Raw genomic sequence first — 18,472 nt, forward strand, 5'->3', positions numbered from 1 at the left:
CAGCTTCGCTGATAGATACGGCTTCGCTCTCCTAAATTTATGCAGTGGGACGGCATAGTCAAATGAAAGTGAAACAAGAACAAAGTTATCTGACTGTGAGCACGAGTGGGTTGTTGGGGAGATATTTTTTTTAATCATATAATTTTCAGCTACCTTTACCTTGTATTAGCTTTAAAAAATAATTACGGAACGGAGCTGTTGCTATGATCACTGGTTGCCATAACAGAAGCATGTGATGTCATCGGCACACCGAAGTGCGTTGTCGCGGCACAAATCAGATATAAAGCTTGCGAGGTCTATAAACAAAATGGTGACTCCACAGCTAATTTTAGCTTTCTCTGACGTGATAACCAACAGCACCAACTCGCAACTAACTACATTACTAGAATGTGAAATGGAACCATGCATGATTGTACACAGGACTTGTGCTTCTCCAGGAAATGTATTCTGTATCCCTTTCGGCAAGCTACATAGTCTTTTATTAGAATAAGGCTTACTAATCATATTTCTGTCTTACTGTTAGCAGTAAGACAGAAATGCAGCATAGAATGCAATTTTTAAGAGTAAGAATATGAATTCAAGACATCTGCAATGCAAGTCTTGCTAGTAAGAATGATCACTTTTACTAGCTTAAATTCTATTTCTACTAATAAAAATCCGTTAGCTTTATAATTCAGTTTTTACTAGTCATATACATATATTCCAATTGTCTTCTATTGTATTTTTGCCTCACATATACTAAATTCAATTTTTGCTAGTAAAAATTCATATTGTATACATCTATAATTCTGTTTTTACTAGTAAAAACTCCTATTGCAGATATCTGTAATTACATTTTGACTAGTAAGAATTCGAGGTCCACATATCCAGAATTGAGTTTATACTAGCAAAAATGTAATTACAGATCTCTACATTACATTGTAGAGATCAGAAATTCACATTCTGGATATGGAGGGCAATGAAGGACCATTGGGATGAAGACAAGGGAGCCCCAAGGTGGGCTCTGGGCTGGAGTAGGAGGACAACACGGGACCTGGGTCTGGGCAGCTGGCCAAACTGCTGTGTCCCCGTCTCCCTCTTTGGGAGGTGCAGAACTGGCCTACCCTTTTTATGGACCCTTACTTACTCTATTGTCCCCTCTGGAACTTAGGGCCGGAGTAAACCAAACAATGGGTAGGGGCAGGAGCCTACAGGATGGGGCTCAGGCGACGATGGCCTCAGGGGGTGCTGCTGATGCGACAACAGAATGAGCAGGCCCCTATGGGCTGAACTCTGAAGGCTGGGGTGGGGAATGAGAGAGAGACCCCAGCGGGTTGGGCACAGGAGGCTTGAAGCGAGCTTGGGCGGAGCGGGAGCAGGACCCTGTGGGCCGGGCTTGGGAAGCTTGGGCGGAGCAGGAGCGGGACCCTGTGGGCCGGGCTTGGGAAGCTTGGGCTGAACGGGAGCGGGACCCTGTGGGCCGGGCTTGGGAAGCTTGGGCGGAGCGGGAGCGGGACCCTGTGGGCCGGGCTTGGGAAGCTTGGGCGGAGCGGGAGCGGGACCCTGTGGGCTGGGCTTGGGAAGCTTGGGCGGAGCGGGAGCGGGACCCTGTGGGCCGGGCTTGGGAAGCTCGAGCGAAGGACAGATATCTGGCGGCTCGGGAGACAAAAGCACTTTGGCCCAGTCAATCAGTTGCTTGCAGATTCTCTTCAGTCCATCCTCCTCCTCAACAAGAACTCCTATTGTGAATATCTGCAAATACATTTTGACTAGTAAGAATTCCAGGTCGGCATATCCACAATTGAGTTTTTCTAGTAATAATTTAGTTACAGATCTCTACAATTACTATGTAGATATATGAATTAACACATATCCAAATTATGAATTTCAGATCTCTACAATGTAATTACATTGTAGAGATCTGTAATTACATTTTTACTAGTAAAAACCCAATTATGGATATGTGAGCCTGGAATTCTTACTAGTCAAAATGTATTTACAGACATCTGCTGTTCTTACTGGTGAGAATTGAATTATAAAGATCTACAATATGATTTTCTACTAGTGAAAACTGAATTTAGGATATGTGAGGCAAAAAACAATGGAAGTCAATGTGAATATGACTAGTAAAAACTGATTGACTATCCATCCATCCATCCATCCATCATCTGCCGCTTGTCCGTGGTTCGGGTCGCGGGGGTAGCAGCTTCAGTAGAGGCACCCAGACCTCCCTCTCCCCAGCTAACCCCACCAGCTCCTCAGGGGGGACACCGAGGCGTTCCCAGGCCAGCCGAGAGATATAATCCCTCCAGCGAGTCCTGGGCCTGCCTCGGGGCCTCCTCCCTGTAGGACAGGCACGGAAAACCTCTCCGGGTAGCCGCCCAGGAGGCATCCGCACCAGATGTCCAAACCACCTCAACTGGCTCCTTTCGACGTGAAGAAGCAGCGGTTCTACTCTGAGGCCCTCCCGGATATCCGAACTTCTCACCCTATCCCTAAGGGAGAGCCCAGACACCCTGCGGAGAAACCTCATTTCGGCCGCTTGTATTCGCGATCTCGTTATTTCGGTCATTACCCATAGCTCATGACCATAGGTGAGGGTAGGGACAAAGATGGACCAATAGATCGAGAGCTTGGCTTTTTGGCTCAGTTCTTTTTTAGCCACGACGGACCGGTTAAGCGCCTGCAGAACTGCAGACGCCGCTCCGATCCGTCTATCCAGCTCCCGATCTCGCCTACCCTCACTCGTGAACAAGACCCCGAGATACTTAAACTCCTCCACTTGAGGCAGTACGTCTTCCCCAACCCGAAGAGGGCAAACCACTGATTGACTAGTAAACACTATAATATGAATATTTACTAGTAACAATACACTGCTTACAGGTGAAAATTATTATTTGTAATAGTCAAAATTCAATCATAGATATCTGAAACTCATATTTTTGTATTAAATTTTTTAATTTTAATAGTACAATTTGTCATTTTTGCTAGTAAAATGTAACTTATGTGGAGTGAGATTATCCTATTCGTACCCCCTTTTTGTGGTGAAGCGCTGTTTGTGGGTCTATCCTCCAGCCATGAGATCGTACTCCCCTTTGGGGTGAAGCGCTGTTTGTGGGTCTACCCTCCAGCTATTTCTCAAGTACTCTACACGGTCACGGTGAGTCTGTCCCCGAAAGGCAGGGTAAAAACACAGGAAGCCATGCATCGCGATGTTTTTATAGAACTGAATTATGTTTGAATGGGTGCAGTGACATCGTTGTCAGCAGTAGTTGATAAATGTAGGGAGTAAGTTGCGTACAATTAAGTTATGGTTAGAATAAACAATATCACATCGATCGGCACGCATACTATAGGTGAAGTTCTACAAGAAACACTACCCTTTTCTGTATTTTCCCAGCAATCATGTAATAACTTAACTTATATTTAACTATAAAATAGTGGGTGGCAGCATGATACAAATCAGCGCACGGCAGGGGACACATGAGAGAACTGAATTTCGTGAAAGTGGGTTTAAGTTTTGGGGTGTCATGTTTTATGGGAGGAAATGGGAGGACGTTATATTGCGTCACTGCGGATTTGCCCCACCGGCAAATATAAGCTGCTCACGCAGCTTACAGTTTATGCTTCCGGAATGTCTCTGACAGAAGATCTAGACGTTAGTTGGTTTAAAGATGCAGTACCTGGCAGTTGTGAGTATTGAAAAAGTTTTGTCTCTGTACTGCCTTTGCCTCTTGCTGGTCCGAGGAATAAACTCACTGCACATAAGCTACAATAGAAATTAGCATTTTAAATTTTGTGACTTGGACTTTGAGACACTGTTGACTATTTTTTTGGTCGCCATAATAGCAGACCTTCTCAGAATTATAGTAAACCGTTCAAGACCAAAACACTCTTTCAATTTCTAGAGGCCGATTCGTACAGATGACATGTTTTGCAAATCTAAGAATTTAGGAACAGCGTTTCGCTTTAAGACTTAATGAATATCTGGCATGTTTCACACAGCAGCTGTGAAGCCTGGGATGCACTGGATGTGTGGCGTGTGCATCGCAACTGCGCAAAGTATTGATTTTCACTTCGATGCCCTTATTAACAGACCAGAGCAGCCAAGCTGTCTACAAGAGGCGCGGCTCACGCCTTGCGCAGCGGCGCCTTGTTATGGAGTCGGTGTGGCGCCTCTTTTTCACGCGTGGGGTAAGCGGTTCTTATCAGAAATAGTCAGTAGTAAGATCTGTTGATAGTCATACTGATATACCTAGCAAAAATACATAACTGACACCTTTCACTATAGTTTCAATGTTTAACATACATATCGTATACATGAAAAATATAAAGATTAGTTATATTAACCATTTTAGCAATTGCATGTTACTAAAGCAGTGTATGCTATAATTATATTATATCGGTGTTAACAGAACATTAGGTGAAGCATAGTAGTTTTCAGATGCTTTGACTGCTTGCTAGTTATAACTGGTTAACTTGCTCTACCTTTTCTAAATCAAACGTTCTATTATTATTGATGGGCATTTTCAAAGGAAAACTCGATGTAGAAAGATACGGCCGCAGCAGCCACGCGCATCCAGCGTCTTCCAGATGAGATTATTATTGCAAGTAAATGCTATCACTATGCATCATACATCATGGCTGAATCTGTTTCACTACAGGTCTGCTTGATTGCGCTTTTTGGCGCACCCAGTGTCCATTCGGCCTGCCAACAGACTGAGTACGTCACTACGGTTGGTGACTGCTGTCGGTACCCTAATCCAGGTATAGCACACCTCTCACTGTGCAATATCTCAGCTTTTAGTTTGTTTCATTAAACGACTAATAATGGTATCACTAACCAGTAAGCAAATCTGTTATAGCTATACAACAGTATAAATAATGTATGTGTTTCCAAAGTGGCGTTGACGGTGTTATTGAAGCAATTTCAGCTTTATATAAATTTAGGAAGGCTGTACTGTGTATTTTATCTGAAGCATTTTCTATATTGCAGGACAATTCGTTTTACAAAACTGTACAAAAAACGAAGGCATACGTACAAAAAACTGCACAATCTGCCCAAGTAGGTTTATTTTTATTGCTTAAGTATTTGGTTTCTAACTAAAGCTATTTGTATATGTATTAAAATGGTTCTCTTTTACCAACAGACCTCAGAATTGTTGCAAACTGCACCCACTTCTCGGACACACAGTGTGAACCAATCTGTGAGTAGTGAGGAATTGTTGACCTACAAGTTTTATAGGGAAAGCGTAACATTAAAGATGATGCATGTAAAGTTATTTTCACCTTTGCTTGTTTGGACCCTGTTTTCACGTCTTCTAATCTTACAGCTGCGTATCTTGAATGTCTGGATAGAGATTGACTCATCATTTTCTCTCTTTTCCCCATAGTCACAACCCCTTCCACACCACCAAGTACATCCCTCTAGTAAGGATAGCTCTTTAATCACTTACAGTTTGCAAGTTCATCAAGCTATATTCTCATCCTGGCTGTTGTCTATCATTAATATACACCCTGCAACACATTGTTTCAGTTGCAGTATATTCAAAATATAGGTCAGCAGTGTTTGATTTTTCAGTTATTTATTATTGTACCTTGATCATTATTCTATCATTTAGTCATTATTTTGTCATTCACATACAATTAAAAGCCATGTCGATGTTAATGAAAACCGCAGAATCCGTTCCCTGTGGCTGTACAAAAATGCTTTCTTCTCCTCTCTTCTCCTCTCTTCTTCTCCCAGCTTCACTCTCATGGTCTCTCCCGTGGTTATTGGTGTGATTTTCTCTACTGCATTAATATATTGGTTCTGCATTCAGTCAAATTCCAGGTAAGCAGATGAAATAGCCCATTTTCTTTTAGCACAGTACAATAGTAGTTCATATTAAGCAGTTTGGTACCATTTTACGATAAGGACCCGTTTGCCACTTATAAATGGTATTAATTCATTAATAATAATAAAAAAAACTGTGATATAACTTATGTATATGATGTAACTTGACAGTTAATGATGTACAGTGTTATTAGCTAATTAATAACCTGATTATAAACCATTCATAAACCCTTTACAAGGGAAGGCTTATTATAAAGTGGTACTAGCAAAGTATTACTTCATCAAGTAAAAGTTTTCTGTTGTTGTTTTTGTCAGGAGGAGTCCTTGGATACCTTATCTTCCACATTGTCTCTCAACATATCTGAGATACCATAAAGCAGATAAGAATTCTGAAGTCCAGGTGTAACCAATATTTTTTGAAAGTGACAAAGAAGGGCACGAAAACACAAAAAATACTGGTGAAGTTTTTGGAATATATGCAAGGATTCAAAGATGCATTTGTTTCTGGCTGATGCTTTTGTCTTTACTTTGTACACATTTGTATAAATGGAGTACAGTGATCCCCCGCCTATTGCGGAAGTTATGTTCCAGACCCATTAGCGGTAGGTGAAGATCCGCGATATAGTGGGGGATCACTGTACTCTGATAATGTACTTGCCATTGGATCATATGTATGTTTTTTTTTTTTTATGTGACACTGGGTTCTGAACAACATCAGTGGTGCGGTATGAAAAGAAAGCTACAGTGCAGTTTGGACCCAATAAGGGTAGACATGTGTTTTGAAAGTACAAGCCAACTAGGTCCGACATGCATTATTACTGTCATGTTTATTTTGACCACATTTCTGACGGTGCAATCAGATGCTGGCAGATATAGTTTCTGGGGTTAACTGATAGACAGAAGGACTGTTTTTTCCTATGCAAAGTTCCAAATTTGAGCTGCTGCATTTAGCTGCCCTATTTACTGCGGTTATCTTGTCATTTACAAGTTAAAATTGCCGTATCTCAGTGAGGGAAATTGTTGATTCTGAGAAGAATGGTTGGATTGAATCAGTAGGTGTTTTTACATATTTTTAGGAAATGTAGGATTTTTATCTTTTTAAAGATCAAATGGGATTTCTTTACTTGCAAAGGTATTTGTTGGATGTATTGTTTTTTAGAAACAGTTTATATTTTGCACAGTCTGATTTCAGCTGTCAGCACTGAAGGACTTTTTGCCTTCAGATTTTTAAAGGAAATTCAATTTAAAGAATTGTTATTAAAGTAGTGTTATATTGACAAAAAGCAAAGGGAAATTTAGAGACAGCAGTTTTAAGCTGGATTTGTAGTTATATGTGAGAACCTAAATAATTTCAGTCAAAATATACCTCAAAATTGTTGTGAAAATGTGACTCCAAGGAGTCTTACAAAGCTGCTTGGTAACTTCGTGGTCCGAGCCTGGTAGATCTGATTGAAAGTTTTGGTCATAGTTCACAGGTGGGAAAGCTCTAGTGTTCCTTAGGGCAGCAGTCCTGTTCCAGATAGGAAAGGAGATGGTTTTCCACGTGGCAAATGGGCAGTGTCATGTGGTGAAAATTTCCTGATTAAATGTCCAAAGTAGGTAGGTGTTAATTCGGCTCTGAGTTTAAGTTGGCAATTTGTCCTAAGACAAGTGAAATAAATTAAAATCAAACAAATGTGAATCATTCAAACTTTGCATTTAACAGAAGGCGTATTCCAAACTAAATGCAATCTCAGACCTTATTTCAACTTTGTGTGTCTACAACCCATATATTTATTTCTATGATTCCAATATACAGCTTTGGAAAAAAATTGAGATCACTCTATAATTTTTAAGAATCTGCATTCTTAAATCCTGGTATAATCCTGGTTCTGCTGGCAGAAGGCTACACAATGTGACAGGCTGCTTCCAGGCTCAAAGTTTCTAAGACAGCAGTACACAAGAACAAAGTGAAGCAGGAGACACTGGGAACAACCAGAAACCAGCCAGGTAGAGGGCAGAAGCAACTTTCTAATGCCAGAGATGACCGCCAACGTATTCAACAGTGTCTCATAAATTGGATCAAGTGATCTTCAAAAAGATTGAGAAACGTTAAGTGGTGTGAAGTGCACTGCTAGGAGAGTTAGGACTCCTAGAAGCCCTTAAATACAAAGCAAAGAAGCAGCCCTTCATCAATGAGAAGCAGGGAAGAACCAGGCAGGAATATACAAAATTAAATGTAGATTTTATAGAGACACATTAACATAAACTGAGAAATAAGTGAAACTAAATGTGTTGCTGTGGTGTCTTAATTTTTTCCAGAGCTGTATGATAAACTTATCTTGGTGGAGTATTGTTAAAGCATTTCTGTTAAATGTTGGGTAGTACTTTGACCTACTGTAGAGCATTTATATTTTTTCAGGATAATGCACTGGCGGAATTTTTTTTGCCTAATTTTATTGGGCAGAAAAACTTTTGTTTTCTTAAAGCCGTTACTTCAATACTACTTAGCCATTATTAAGACCATAATCTGGGATCATTTTTTCTATCTGAAGTTGTGTTGAATAAATTGTTTATCAAATAAACTTTCCTTTGTCTCATTCTTTTTCCTTCCATAGCAAATGTTTTACTTTTATCCCAATCTTGCATAGCTTGCAGTTTGAAACTTGTGTTATGTAAATGGTTAATGAGCCATGATCAGACTCCGATTTTAGCAAGCATGTTATATTACAGCTTATGATTTTGTGACTTTGGAGTTTACGGTCATGACTCATTGAATACCTATTCATATTCACTATACACAAAGTATTGTAAACATTAAAAATAAAGAAAATAAACACTGATTCAAAATGTAGGCAGACACTTCTGCAACACTGTAAAGTAGACAAAATGAACAAAATATTCTTAAAACTTCAGAATGAAACTCTTAAGGTGGTTGTGTGGAGGTAGAATGACTTGCACTTCAGCCAGCATAAAGATTTATATGGATACGGGTTTAATTCTTCCCTTGCAGCGTATAAAAACAGGCCTTTACTTCGAGACCTCTGATCCCCACTTCAGTTCCCCCCCCCCACCCCGCTGTGACCGCCTCTGCTCTGACTGGCCCTTATCTGAACTCCATTGATTGACATTAAAGAGGGATACTATTTTAAAGCCCACTAAAACCAAAAGTGTTTTATTGCTGGAACTGAATATCTGAAATGTACTTTGCTACATGGTACATTGTATGGTCTTGACTGCTATCTGAAACGGCATTATAAAATTATTCGGTGACACTTTACTTGAACGGGGCACATATACTTAGTAATAACTCAGTACTTCTGAAGTATAAATTATGAACAAATCATGACCAAATATAGTTGGTACGTAAAAAAAGATGCATCACGATTCATTAATGATGAACAAACATGAGATCAGTCTTTTACTTGTATTACTCCTTCAGTAGTTCACAAAGGTTTACAGAATTAACAGATATAGTAACAAATATAGTAACTGCTTGAGATAAAACATGCTTCATGATTCATAAATGATGAGATCAGTATGTAACCAAGACTTACTTAGTGGTTATTTAATACAAAAGTAATGGTACTATATTATCTGTGCCCCATCAAGTAAAGTGTTACAAATTATTCCTTTATAGATCCTTACAGCCACAAGCTGCAGCTGATTATCTATCTACGCTTTGTTAAAAGCAGTAATGTGCAAAAATGAACTAGTGTAGATTTATCTGCATCTTCCTTATAACCCCATCGCACCAGTCAGCCAGTACAGTCTATGTTCCTTTCAAATAACCTCTGTATTATTCTGTCTTTAATGATGTACAATTTATGAGAAAAAAAAATCTGTGCTCTGTGTTTACGTGAAACTGCTTTGGCATGTTCGTTGCTCTGGGGCAGAGCAGCCTTGGCAGTCAGAGTTGACCTTTCTGCAGAAACAGGTGTGTCGACACCATTGTGGGTGTAACCCATTAAACCCCCTCCTGATTCCATTTTGTTACTACTTCTTGGTGGCTCATTATTGGCAATTTATCATAAAATCTATGGCTGTTGACTCATTCTTTCGTTATTGAAGAAAATGACTTTCTTCTTCCCGTCATGTTTTCTGTGCACGCAGCATTAGCCTCAGGTTGCTAGCAAGAGGCAGACGGGTTTTTGAAAGACAGAGTAGGTAGGTAAAAGAGTTACCTTAATTTACTTTTTTAAGTGGTTTCCACTGTAATAATAATAATTTATGGTTAGTATAAGCCATTATAATGCATTATTATTATTATTATTATTATTATTATTATTAATGCATTAGAGATGAGAGCTTCATAGAGCATTCATAATGCATAATACACATGACTATAATGTGTTATGCCTTTTTATGAAGTTATAGCCAGAAATGTTTATAATACTTTATGAATGCATTATAAATGCATTATAAAGGTATCTATAAAGGTATCTACTGTATAAAGCATTATTCATGGCTGTTTTACCAAATATTTTTTATTACCTTTATTGAATATTTAAAGTAAAACTTATGAAAAAAAAGTCCACTACACCAGTTGACCCTGAATGCAATAACCGGTTGCTATGAGTTTTATTTCACCAAGTGCTCTGCGTTTATGTGAAACTGCTTTGGCATGTTTGTTGCTTAGGGGCAGAGCAGCCTTGGCAGTCAGAGTTGACCTTTCTGCAGAAATAGGTGTGTTGACATCATCGTGGGTGGAGCCCATTAAGCCCCCTCCTGATTCCAGGGTTGTCCAGCTCATATGGATGCAGTTTATGTACGTAGATTTAAACCATTCAAATCTACCAGCTGTCCTTTACTGGTATTGGTAAAGGACATTGCTTAGCTGTAAAGCAATGACACAACTTGGATTCCTCATAAACAAGAAACAAGCTACAGAACAAGTCAGTAAAATAATCCATGATACATAACATCAATTATTATTATTATTATTATTATTATTATTATTAATAGAGCTTCATAGAGCATTCATAATGTACTGTATAATACATATGGCCATAACATGTTATGCCTTTTTATGAAGTTATAGCCAGAAATGTTCATAATACTTTATGAACGGATTATAATGCATTATGAAGGTATCTATACATCCCATCATATGGAGAGTTATTGCACATGTGCATATTTTATTTATAGGTTGATATTTCTGGAGGCAAGTCCCTGAATTCAAACTGCCTCAACCAGGATTTTAGGGATGTATGTTTTTCTTGAACTTTTACTTAATGTGTGATAATTTTTTCTTTAATCATGTTATACAAAGCATGATTGTGACTACTTTTCCAGGATTAAGAAACATACTTTGTTATGTTGGGTTGTTGTGTCTTTTGTGTGAATGAATATTTGTAAGAACATTACTTGTAGGACTTTCAGTACCACTTTACAATAAGGCTTCCATTTGCCACTTATGCTCATAAATGGTTGTAACTCATTAATAATCATTTTTAAAACGGTAACGCTTTACTTGTGGGGGGCATGAATAATGTAGTAGTACACGTTTACTTAATGCATTAATTAACCAGTAACTAAGTGTTAAGTACTGATCCCATGGCCATTAATCAATCATGACAGTTCATGTATTTCATGGGGAAACCTATATTAGTTCCTGATTTCTTCTTGAGTAGTAAATGAGTTAAGTAATTTTTTCCCCCTCAGGTGAAGTCTTACCATTATTAACTAGTTAACTGTTAACTAATAATGCCTTAATGTAATGCATGAACTGTACAGTCAGTTTTAGTTTCTAACCCAAACCCTATCCCATGTATAGTTTATTTACATTTCTGAGTTATTTTAATCAAAGTATATTGTAGTACTGTCTATACTCAACAGAACTTGGAGCACTTTTTATGCCAGTTGTACTAGACTTGTTAAATGATGTAAAAGTGTGTTTTGTGCTTTATTGTAGTGTATATAATGTGCTGTTTTGTAGAATTATTGTGTCCGGTGCATGTGTGTCTCCAAGTACTCACCTGAAGCTCTGCAGATTGTGCAGGAGTGGTGGCAGCAGAGCACTGAGGACCACGTGGCAGAACAACATGGTGAGCTCAAAACCCATCTGATCATGCACATAGACATCTTTGTCTCTAAAGACAAAGACTGCTGCTCCACTTCACTTGTACAGCACATGATTGACACAGGAGTGTCGATCCTCATCGCCTGACCCTAGCGAAGAGGCAAGCAGCAAAGCAGAGAGGTGGCAGCAGCAGCAGTGATCGAGCCCTCCAACAGCCTGCAGTCCTTGTCAGGAAGTAGGGTGGATCCTGACATTTCTGTGTGGACTGGAGGAAACTGAAGGTGGTGACTTGGAAGGACTCCTATCCGGTTCCTTGAGCAGATGAATGCTAGATTACCAGGTCAACATGGTTCAGCTCCTTAGACCTCCAGAGTGGCTACTGTCAGGTTAAACGGGCCCCAGATGCCATACCCAAGACCGCATTCACCATTAGTCAGGGTCAGTGGCATTTCCACCCCCACCCCCCACGACTTTTGAGAGAGTAATAGAGCATGCCCCAGCCCATGTCCCCTGCACTCAGTGCGTCCTCTGACGTGATGATTTTCTGGTTGATGCTGCTGCAGCTGCTAGTGCCATAGAACCTGCGTCCCATCATGCTGAAGTCGGTGCATGGAACCACTGGGCCAGGGAACTTCGGGGTGAAGAAGATACAGGAGAAGCTACTGCAGTGTCTCTACAGGCCTGGCTGCCCATAGTGACACTGAGCTGTTCGTGCACTTATGTGATGTGTGCACAGCCTGCAAGGCTCCTAGCCGGCAGTCCCGGGCTCCCCTGCAGCCGCACCTGGTGGTCGTTGTCATGGAGGATGTGGGGGTGGACATCTTGAGCCCCTTTCTCTGCATCGCAGCAGGGAACCACTACATACTCGTGGTCAACGACTACTTTACGAAACGGCCAGAGGCATACCCGGTTCCTGACCACAGCACCACCACAGCAGCTGAACTCCTAGCTCCCTAGCTGCTCAGCTGGTGATCCTTGTTCATCAGCACCAGCATGACTGGAACACCCACCTCCCCCTGGTCCTGTGACCTTGTCATGTGGCAGTGCAGAAAAGCACTGGCTGCACCCCCACCGCCCTCATGTCTGCTGCCGTAACAAGCAGTGAATACCCCAGTCCACAACACTGTCATGGACAGTGGGGGGTTTGGGTCGTCACTGCCACCATCTCAGGTGCTATCCATAGAGGTGCTATTGTGGAGTTACTGGGGTAGTGATCCCTTTAGGAGGGGGCAGTGTGGCGCTGGCTATACATGATAGACCACTCAGTTAGCATCTCATGCTGAAGCTGATTTTAACTGATTTATTTAGTTTAAAAAAATTGACAGATGGAGGCATACATAGGGAAAATATATCACCTTATTGAAGGCTTACACTTTAAAAGCTTAAGATCTTTCATGTTACTTGAACTTTCAATGGTTGTCAATGGAGCTGTCACGATTACACGATTAAAGTTAATTATTTGATGATGTAAAAAGCATCAATTAAAAATTTCCTTCCGGATTTCTTGGCAACATGTTGAAAGGACAAGACCCCTAATGATGAACAAAATATTGGAACCATGGTTTCCCTTGCCCGGACGCAGGTCACCGGGGCCCCCCCCTGGAGCCAGGCCTGGGGGTGGGGCTCGATGGCGAGCGCCTGGTGGCCAGGCCTGTACTCATGGGGCCTGGTCGGGCACAGCCCGAACAAGGCACGTGGGTCCCCCCTCCAATGGGCTCAACACCTATAGGAAGGGCCATAGGGGTCGGGTGCGATGTGAGCTGGGCAGTGGCCGAAGGCGGGGACCTTGGCGGTCCGATCCTCAGCTGCAGAAGCTAGCTCTAGGGACATGGAATGTTACCTCTCTGATGGGGAAGGAACCTGAGCTGGTGCGCGTGGTTGTGAAGTTCCGGCTAGATATATTCGGGCTCACCTAGACGCACGGCTTGGGCTCTGGAACCAGTCTCCTTGAGGGAGGTTGGACCCTCTTCCACTCTGGAGTTGCCCGCGGGGAGAGGCGCCGAGCGGGGGTGGGCATACTTATTGCCCCCTGGCTGGGCGCCTGTACATTGAGGTTTACCGCAGTGGACGAGAGGGTAGCTTCCTTTCACCTTCGGGTGGGGGGACGGGTCCTGACTGATGTTTGCGCTTATGCACCAAGCGGCAGTTCAGAATACCCACTCTGGAGTCCTTGGAAGGCGTGTTGGAGAGCACTCCTCCTGGGGACTCTCTTGTTCTGCTGGTGGACTTCAATGCTCACGTGGGCAATGACAGTGAGACCTGGAGTGGTGTGATTGGGAGGAACGGCCCCCCGATCTGAACCCAAGCGGTGCTTTGTTGTTGGACTTCTGTGCTCGTCATGGTTTGTCCATAATGAAAACCATGTTCAAGCATAAGGGTGTTCATATGTGCACTTGGCACCAGGACACCCTAGGCCGCAGTTCGATGATCGACTTTGTAGTCGTGTCATCGGACTTGCGGCCACATGTCTTGGACACTCTGGTGAAGAGAGGGGCGGAGCTGTCAACTGATCACTACCTGGTGGTGGGTTGGCTCCGCTGGTGGGGGAGGAAGCCGGCCAAGCCTGGCAGGCCCAAGCATATAGCGAGGGTCTGCTGGGAACGTCTAGCGGAATCCCCTGTCAGGAGGAGTGGCAGAACTTCTCCCATGTCTCATTGAGTCCGAATGGGCCATGTTCCGCGCCTCCATTGTGGAGGCGGCTGACCGGAGCTGTGGCTGTAAGGTGGTCGGTGCCTGTCACGGCGGCAATCCCCAAACCTGCTGGTGGACACCGGTGGTGAGGGATGCCGTTAAGCTGAAGAAGGAGTCCTATCAGGCCTTTTTAGCCTGTGGGACTCCAGAGGCAGCTGACAGCTACCAGCAGGCCAAGCGGGATGCAGCTTCGGCGGTCGCTGAGGCAAAAACTCGGGTGTGGGAGGAGTTTGGCGAGGCCATGGAGAATGACTTCCGGACGGCTTTGCGGCAATTCTGGTCCACCATCCGGCAGATCCGGGCAGGAAAGGGGTGCAACATCAACACTGTTTATGGTGGGGATGGGGTACTGCTGACCTCAACTTGGGACGCTTTGGGTCGGTGGAGGGAGTACTTCGAAGACCTCCTCAATCCCACCGACACACCTTCCAACGTGGAAGCAGAGTATGGGGACTTGGGTGTCGACTCCCCTCTCTCTGGGGTGGAGGTCGCTGAGGTGGTTAAAAAGCTCCTCAGTGGCCAGGCCCCGGGGGTGGATGAGTGGAACATCACGACTGCACAACTGCAAATCAAATACATCTTAAAAACAATAGTGTCAATCGATTAAAAAAAATTAGTCCAGTTAATCACACTTATAGGCTGTGATTAATCATGATTAATGGTAGTAGGCTTTTTGTACTTTGTTTGTACTTTTTAGAAGATAAAACAAATACATGTGTGGCCATGGAACAAAGAAATGCATGACAAACTGGTAAGAGGAATCACATGTTCCTTGATCAGATTTCAGACTTTGTCACAATCTCTCACAATACCCTCCTAGACAGGTTAGCCCCCATTGGCACCATCCTTCAACCTGATGTAAATCATATGTCTCTGTTTGCACTCAATTAAAAAATGTTAGATCACAGTCTTCTCCCATTATTAGTTCCTCACGGTTCAGTTTTTGGCCCCCTTCTAATTTATTATTTATCAACTGCCTCCTGGTCACATTATCAGGAAATTCGGTACACAGCTCCACTGTTATGCCGATGACACCCAGCTCTACCTGTCCACCAAGCCTAATTATGCTCTCACCCATGGTTCGAATTAGGGGGGGTACTGGGGGGTACTGTACCCCCCGATCAAGACCCAGACCCCCCCCAAAGAGACAAAAATAACAGTTTTGGGGGTGGGGGTCTTAACATTTTTCTTTTATTGTTAAAAAAAAGAACCTCACCTTGTAGGAAAATTTTTATATAAAACGATTTCAGACACCTCTAATGTGGACCGTACCATTTTAACCACCTTGACACTAGAAGCAGCTTAGCCAGTCGGTTGCGTCATTCATTCTCATTGAGTGACCTGTTCATTGTGTTCGTCTGTCATGGTGCTGTTTGTCATGCATTGGTAAATGTAAGTAGCCAGCAGAAGTCTAACCTGTTGAAAATTTGTTATTTTACAACCTTTATTTATTCGTTTAAGTGTTTCATCTGCTAATGCAAGCTGACATCTTTATAAGTTGAATTACTTACCATTGTCCTTCTGAGACCAGTACAGTCAACGTTAGTTACGTTAACTAGAAGATAAGCTAAGTTCTCTATTTAAACCAGGCTTATTCGGTGAGGTAAAATCGATCATGGTCATGTTATCATTCTCATTTTATCATGAATAAATTGTGCCTTTCTGAAATTAATTCGCCACTTAGCCTGTGTGGTTTGTTATTAGGCCAATGTTAATGCATAAGAAGGTCTAACGTTATGCTCTGGAAAAACATTACTATAAGTGAAACCTATAGGGACAACGTAAAAAAACTAGCTAGCAAATAACAAGCCCTATTATTTTAATTTTACTGGTATTGATTCTGCATTCCACAATTTCATATTTATGGACATTTTTCGAAGCTTCATCTGATAGCCCAGATACTGTTTTGTTAAATATAGATTAGATTTTATTCACAGACACACTATGAGGAAAAGGAAAGATGGAGACATCAGACACTTTTTTGGTGGTAAAAGAAGAGTAAGTAGAAAATATTAGTGTTAAGAGCTACAGAACATTACACTAAAAGTATAGGTGCCGTTTTGCAAACTGTTAATGTGTATGAAGGAAAGTGGTGGTCAGCAGAAGGCAGGAGAGGCACAGGAGCAGGAAGCAGGGAGATGGCAGGATCAGGATATTGTGCAGGACAGTGTGCAGGCAGCAGGAAGATGGCAAGATCAGGACAGTGTGCAGGCAGCAGGGAGATGGCAGGATGAGGACAGTGTGCAGGCAGCAGGAAGATGGCAGGATGAGGACAGTGTGCAGGCAGCAGGGAGATGGCAGGATGAGGACAGTGTGCAGGCAGCAGGAAGATGGCAGGATGAGGACAGTGTGCAGGCAGCAGGAAGATGGCAGGATGAGGACAGTGTGCAGGCAGCAGGGAGATGGCAGGATAAGGACAGTGTGCAGGCAGCAGGGAGATGGCAGGATGAGGACAGTGTGCAGGCAGCAGGAAGATGGCAGGATGAGGACAGTGTGCAGGCAGCAGGGAGATGGCAGGATGAGGACAGTGAGCAGGCAGCAGGGAGATGGCAGGATGAGGACAGTGTGCAGGCAGCGGGGAGATGGCAGGATGAGGACAGTGTGCAGGCAGCGGGGAGATGGCAGGATGAGGACAGTGAGCAGGCAGCAGGAAGATGGCAGGATGAGGACAGTGAGCAGGCAGCAGGAAGATGGCAGGATGAGGACAGTGAGCAGGCAGCAGGGAGATGGCAGGATGAGGACAGTGTGCAGGCAGCAGGGAGATGGCAGGATGAGGACAGTGAGCAGGCAGCAGGGAGATGGCAGGATGAGGACAGTGTGCAGGAAGCGGGGAGATGGCAGGATGAGGACAGTGAGCAGGAAGCGGGGAGATGGCAGGATGAGGACAGTGAGCAGGCAGCAGGGAGATGGCAGGATGAGGACAGTGTGCAGGCAGCAGGGAGATGGCAGGATGAGGACAGTGTGCAGGACAGTGCGCAGGCAGCAGGGAGATGGCAGGATGAGGACAGTGTGCAGGCAGCAGGGAGATGGCAGGATGAGGACAGTGAGCAGGCAGCAGGGAGATGGCAGGATGAGGACAGTGTGCAGGCAGCAGGAAGATGGCAAGATCAGGACAGTGTGCAGGCAGCAGGAAGATGGCAAGATCAGGACAGTGTGCAGGCAGCAGGAAGATGGCAAGATCAGGACAGTGTGCAGGCAGCAGGAAGATGGCAAGATCAGGACAGTGTGCAGGCAGACAATAAGACTGGTCATCTGATTCTTGTGCTGTTCCTGTAGTTCTGTGGTAATATGTTAAACCTGTTGAAGTTCTCTGCCTTTTTCGAGTTTTTAATTAAACAGTGTAACCACAATAATAACCACAATAAAAGGAGGACAGCTCAGGCATCACAAATCTCTGAGTAATTGTGTTTGAATTACTGACACTAGCACAGCCTAAAGTGGAAAATTGGTTTCTGTTGGATTAATAGATCTCTCAACCTTTCCACTGCCAAACCCCACAGGTTACAGATGTGATCTGAGAAACAGGGGGTTGGGTCTTGACTCTAACCACCAGGTCTTCAAAATAGACCATTTAAAAAAATAAAATAGGCTATAGGCTGTTTGTAAATGTATAGGCTTATTACTTTTACTAGTATACTTCTTCTAGGATAATTCCTGGGAGTTATCAAAACCAAATTCTTTTGTATAGGCATAAGGATAATGAGATCTTCTGTATTGATTCTCATTGTGTCGCATGTCCAGACCATGACCGTGTGTTGCATACATGTTAGTAAACACCCCTAGCGCATCTTGCACTCTTAACATTGATCCTGGTGGCTATTCGTATTGACGCGGTAGCGGACCATAATGGTCATAGAAGTGTTATGAAGGCAGTACCCCCCAATTATGGAGGCGTAATTTGCACTCTGCTCTCACCCTGTTTTCTCTCTGACTGTCTATGTGAAATTAAATTGCAGTTATCTTTT

This window comes from Paramormyrops kingsleyae, chromosome 8 (genome assembly GCF_048594095.1).
Source record: "Paramormyrops kingsleyae isolate MSU_618 chromosome 8, PKINGS_0.4, whole genome shotgun sequence".
Classification (NCBI taxonomy): domain Eukaryota; kingdom Metazoa; phylum Chordata; class Actinopteri; order Osteoglossiformes; family Mormyridae; genus Paramormyrops; species Paramormyrops kingsleyae.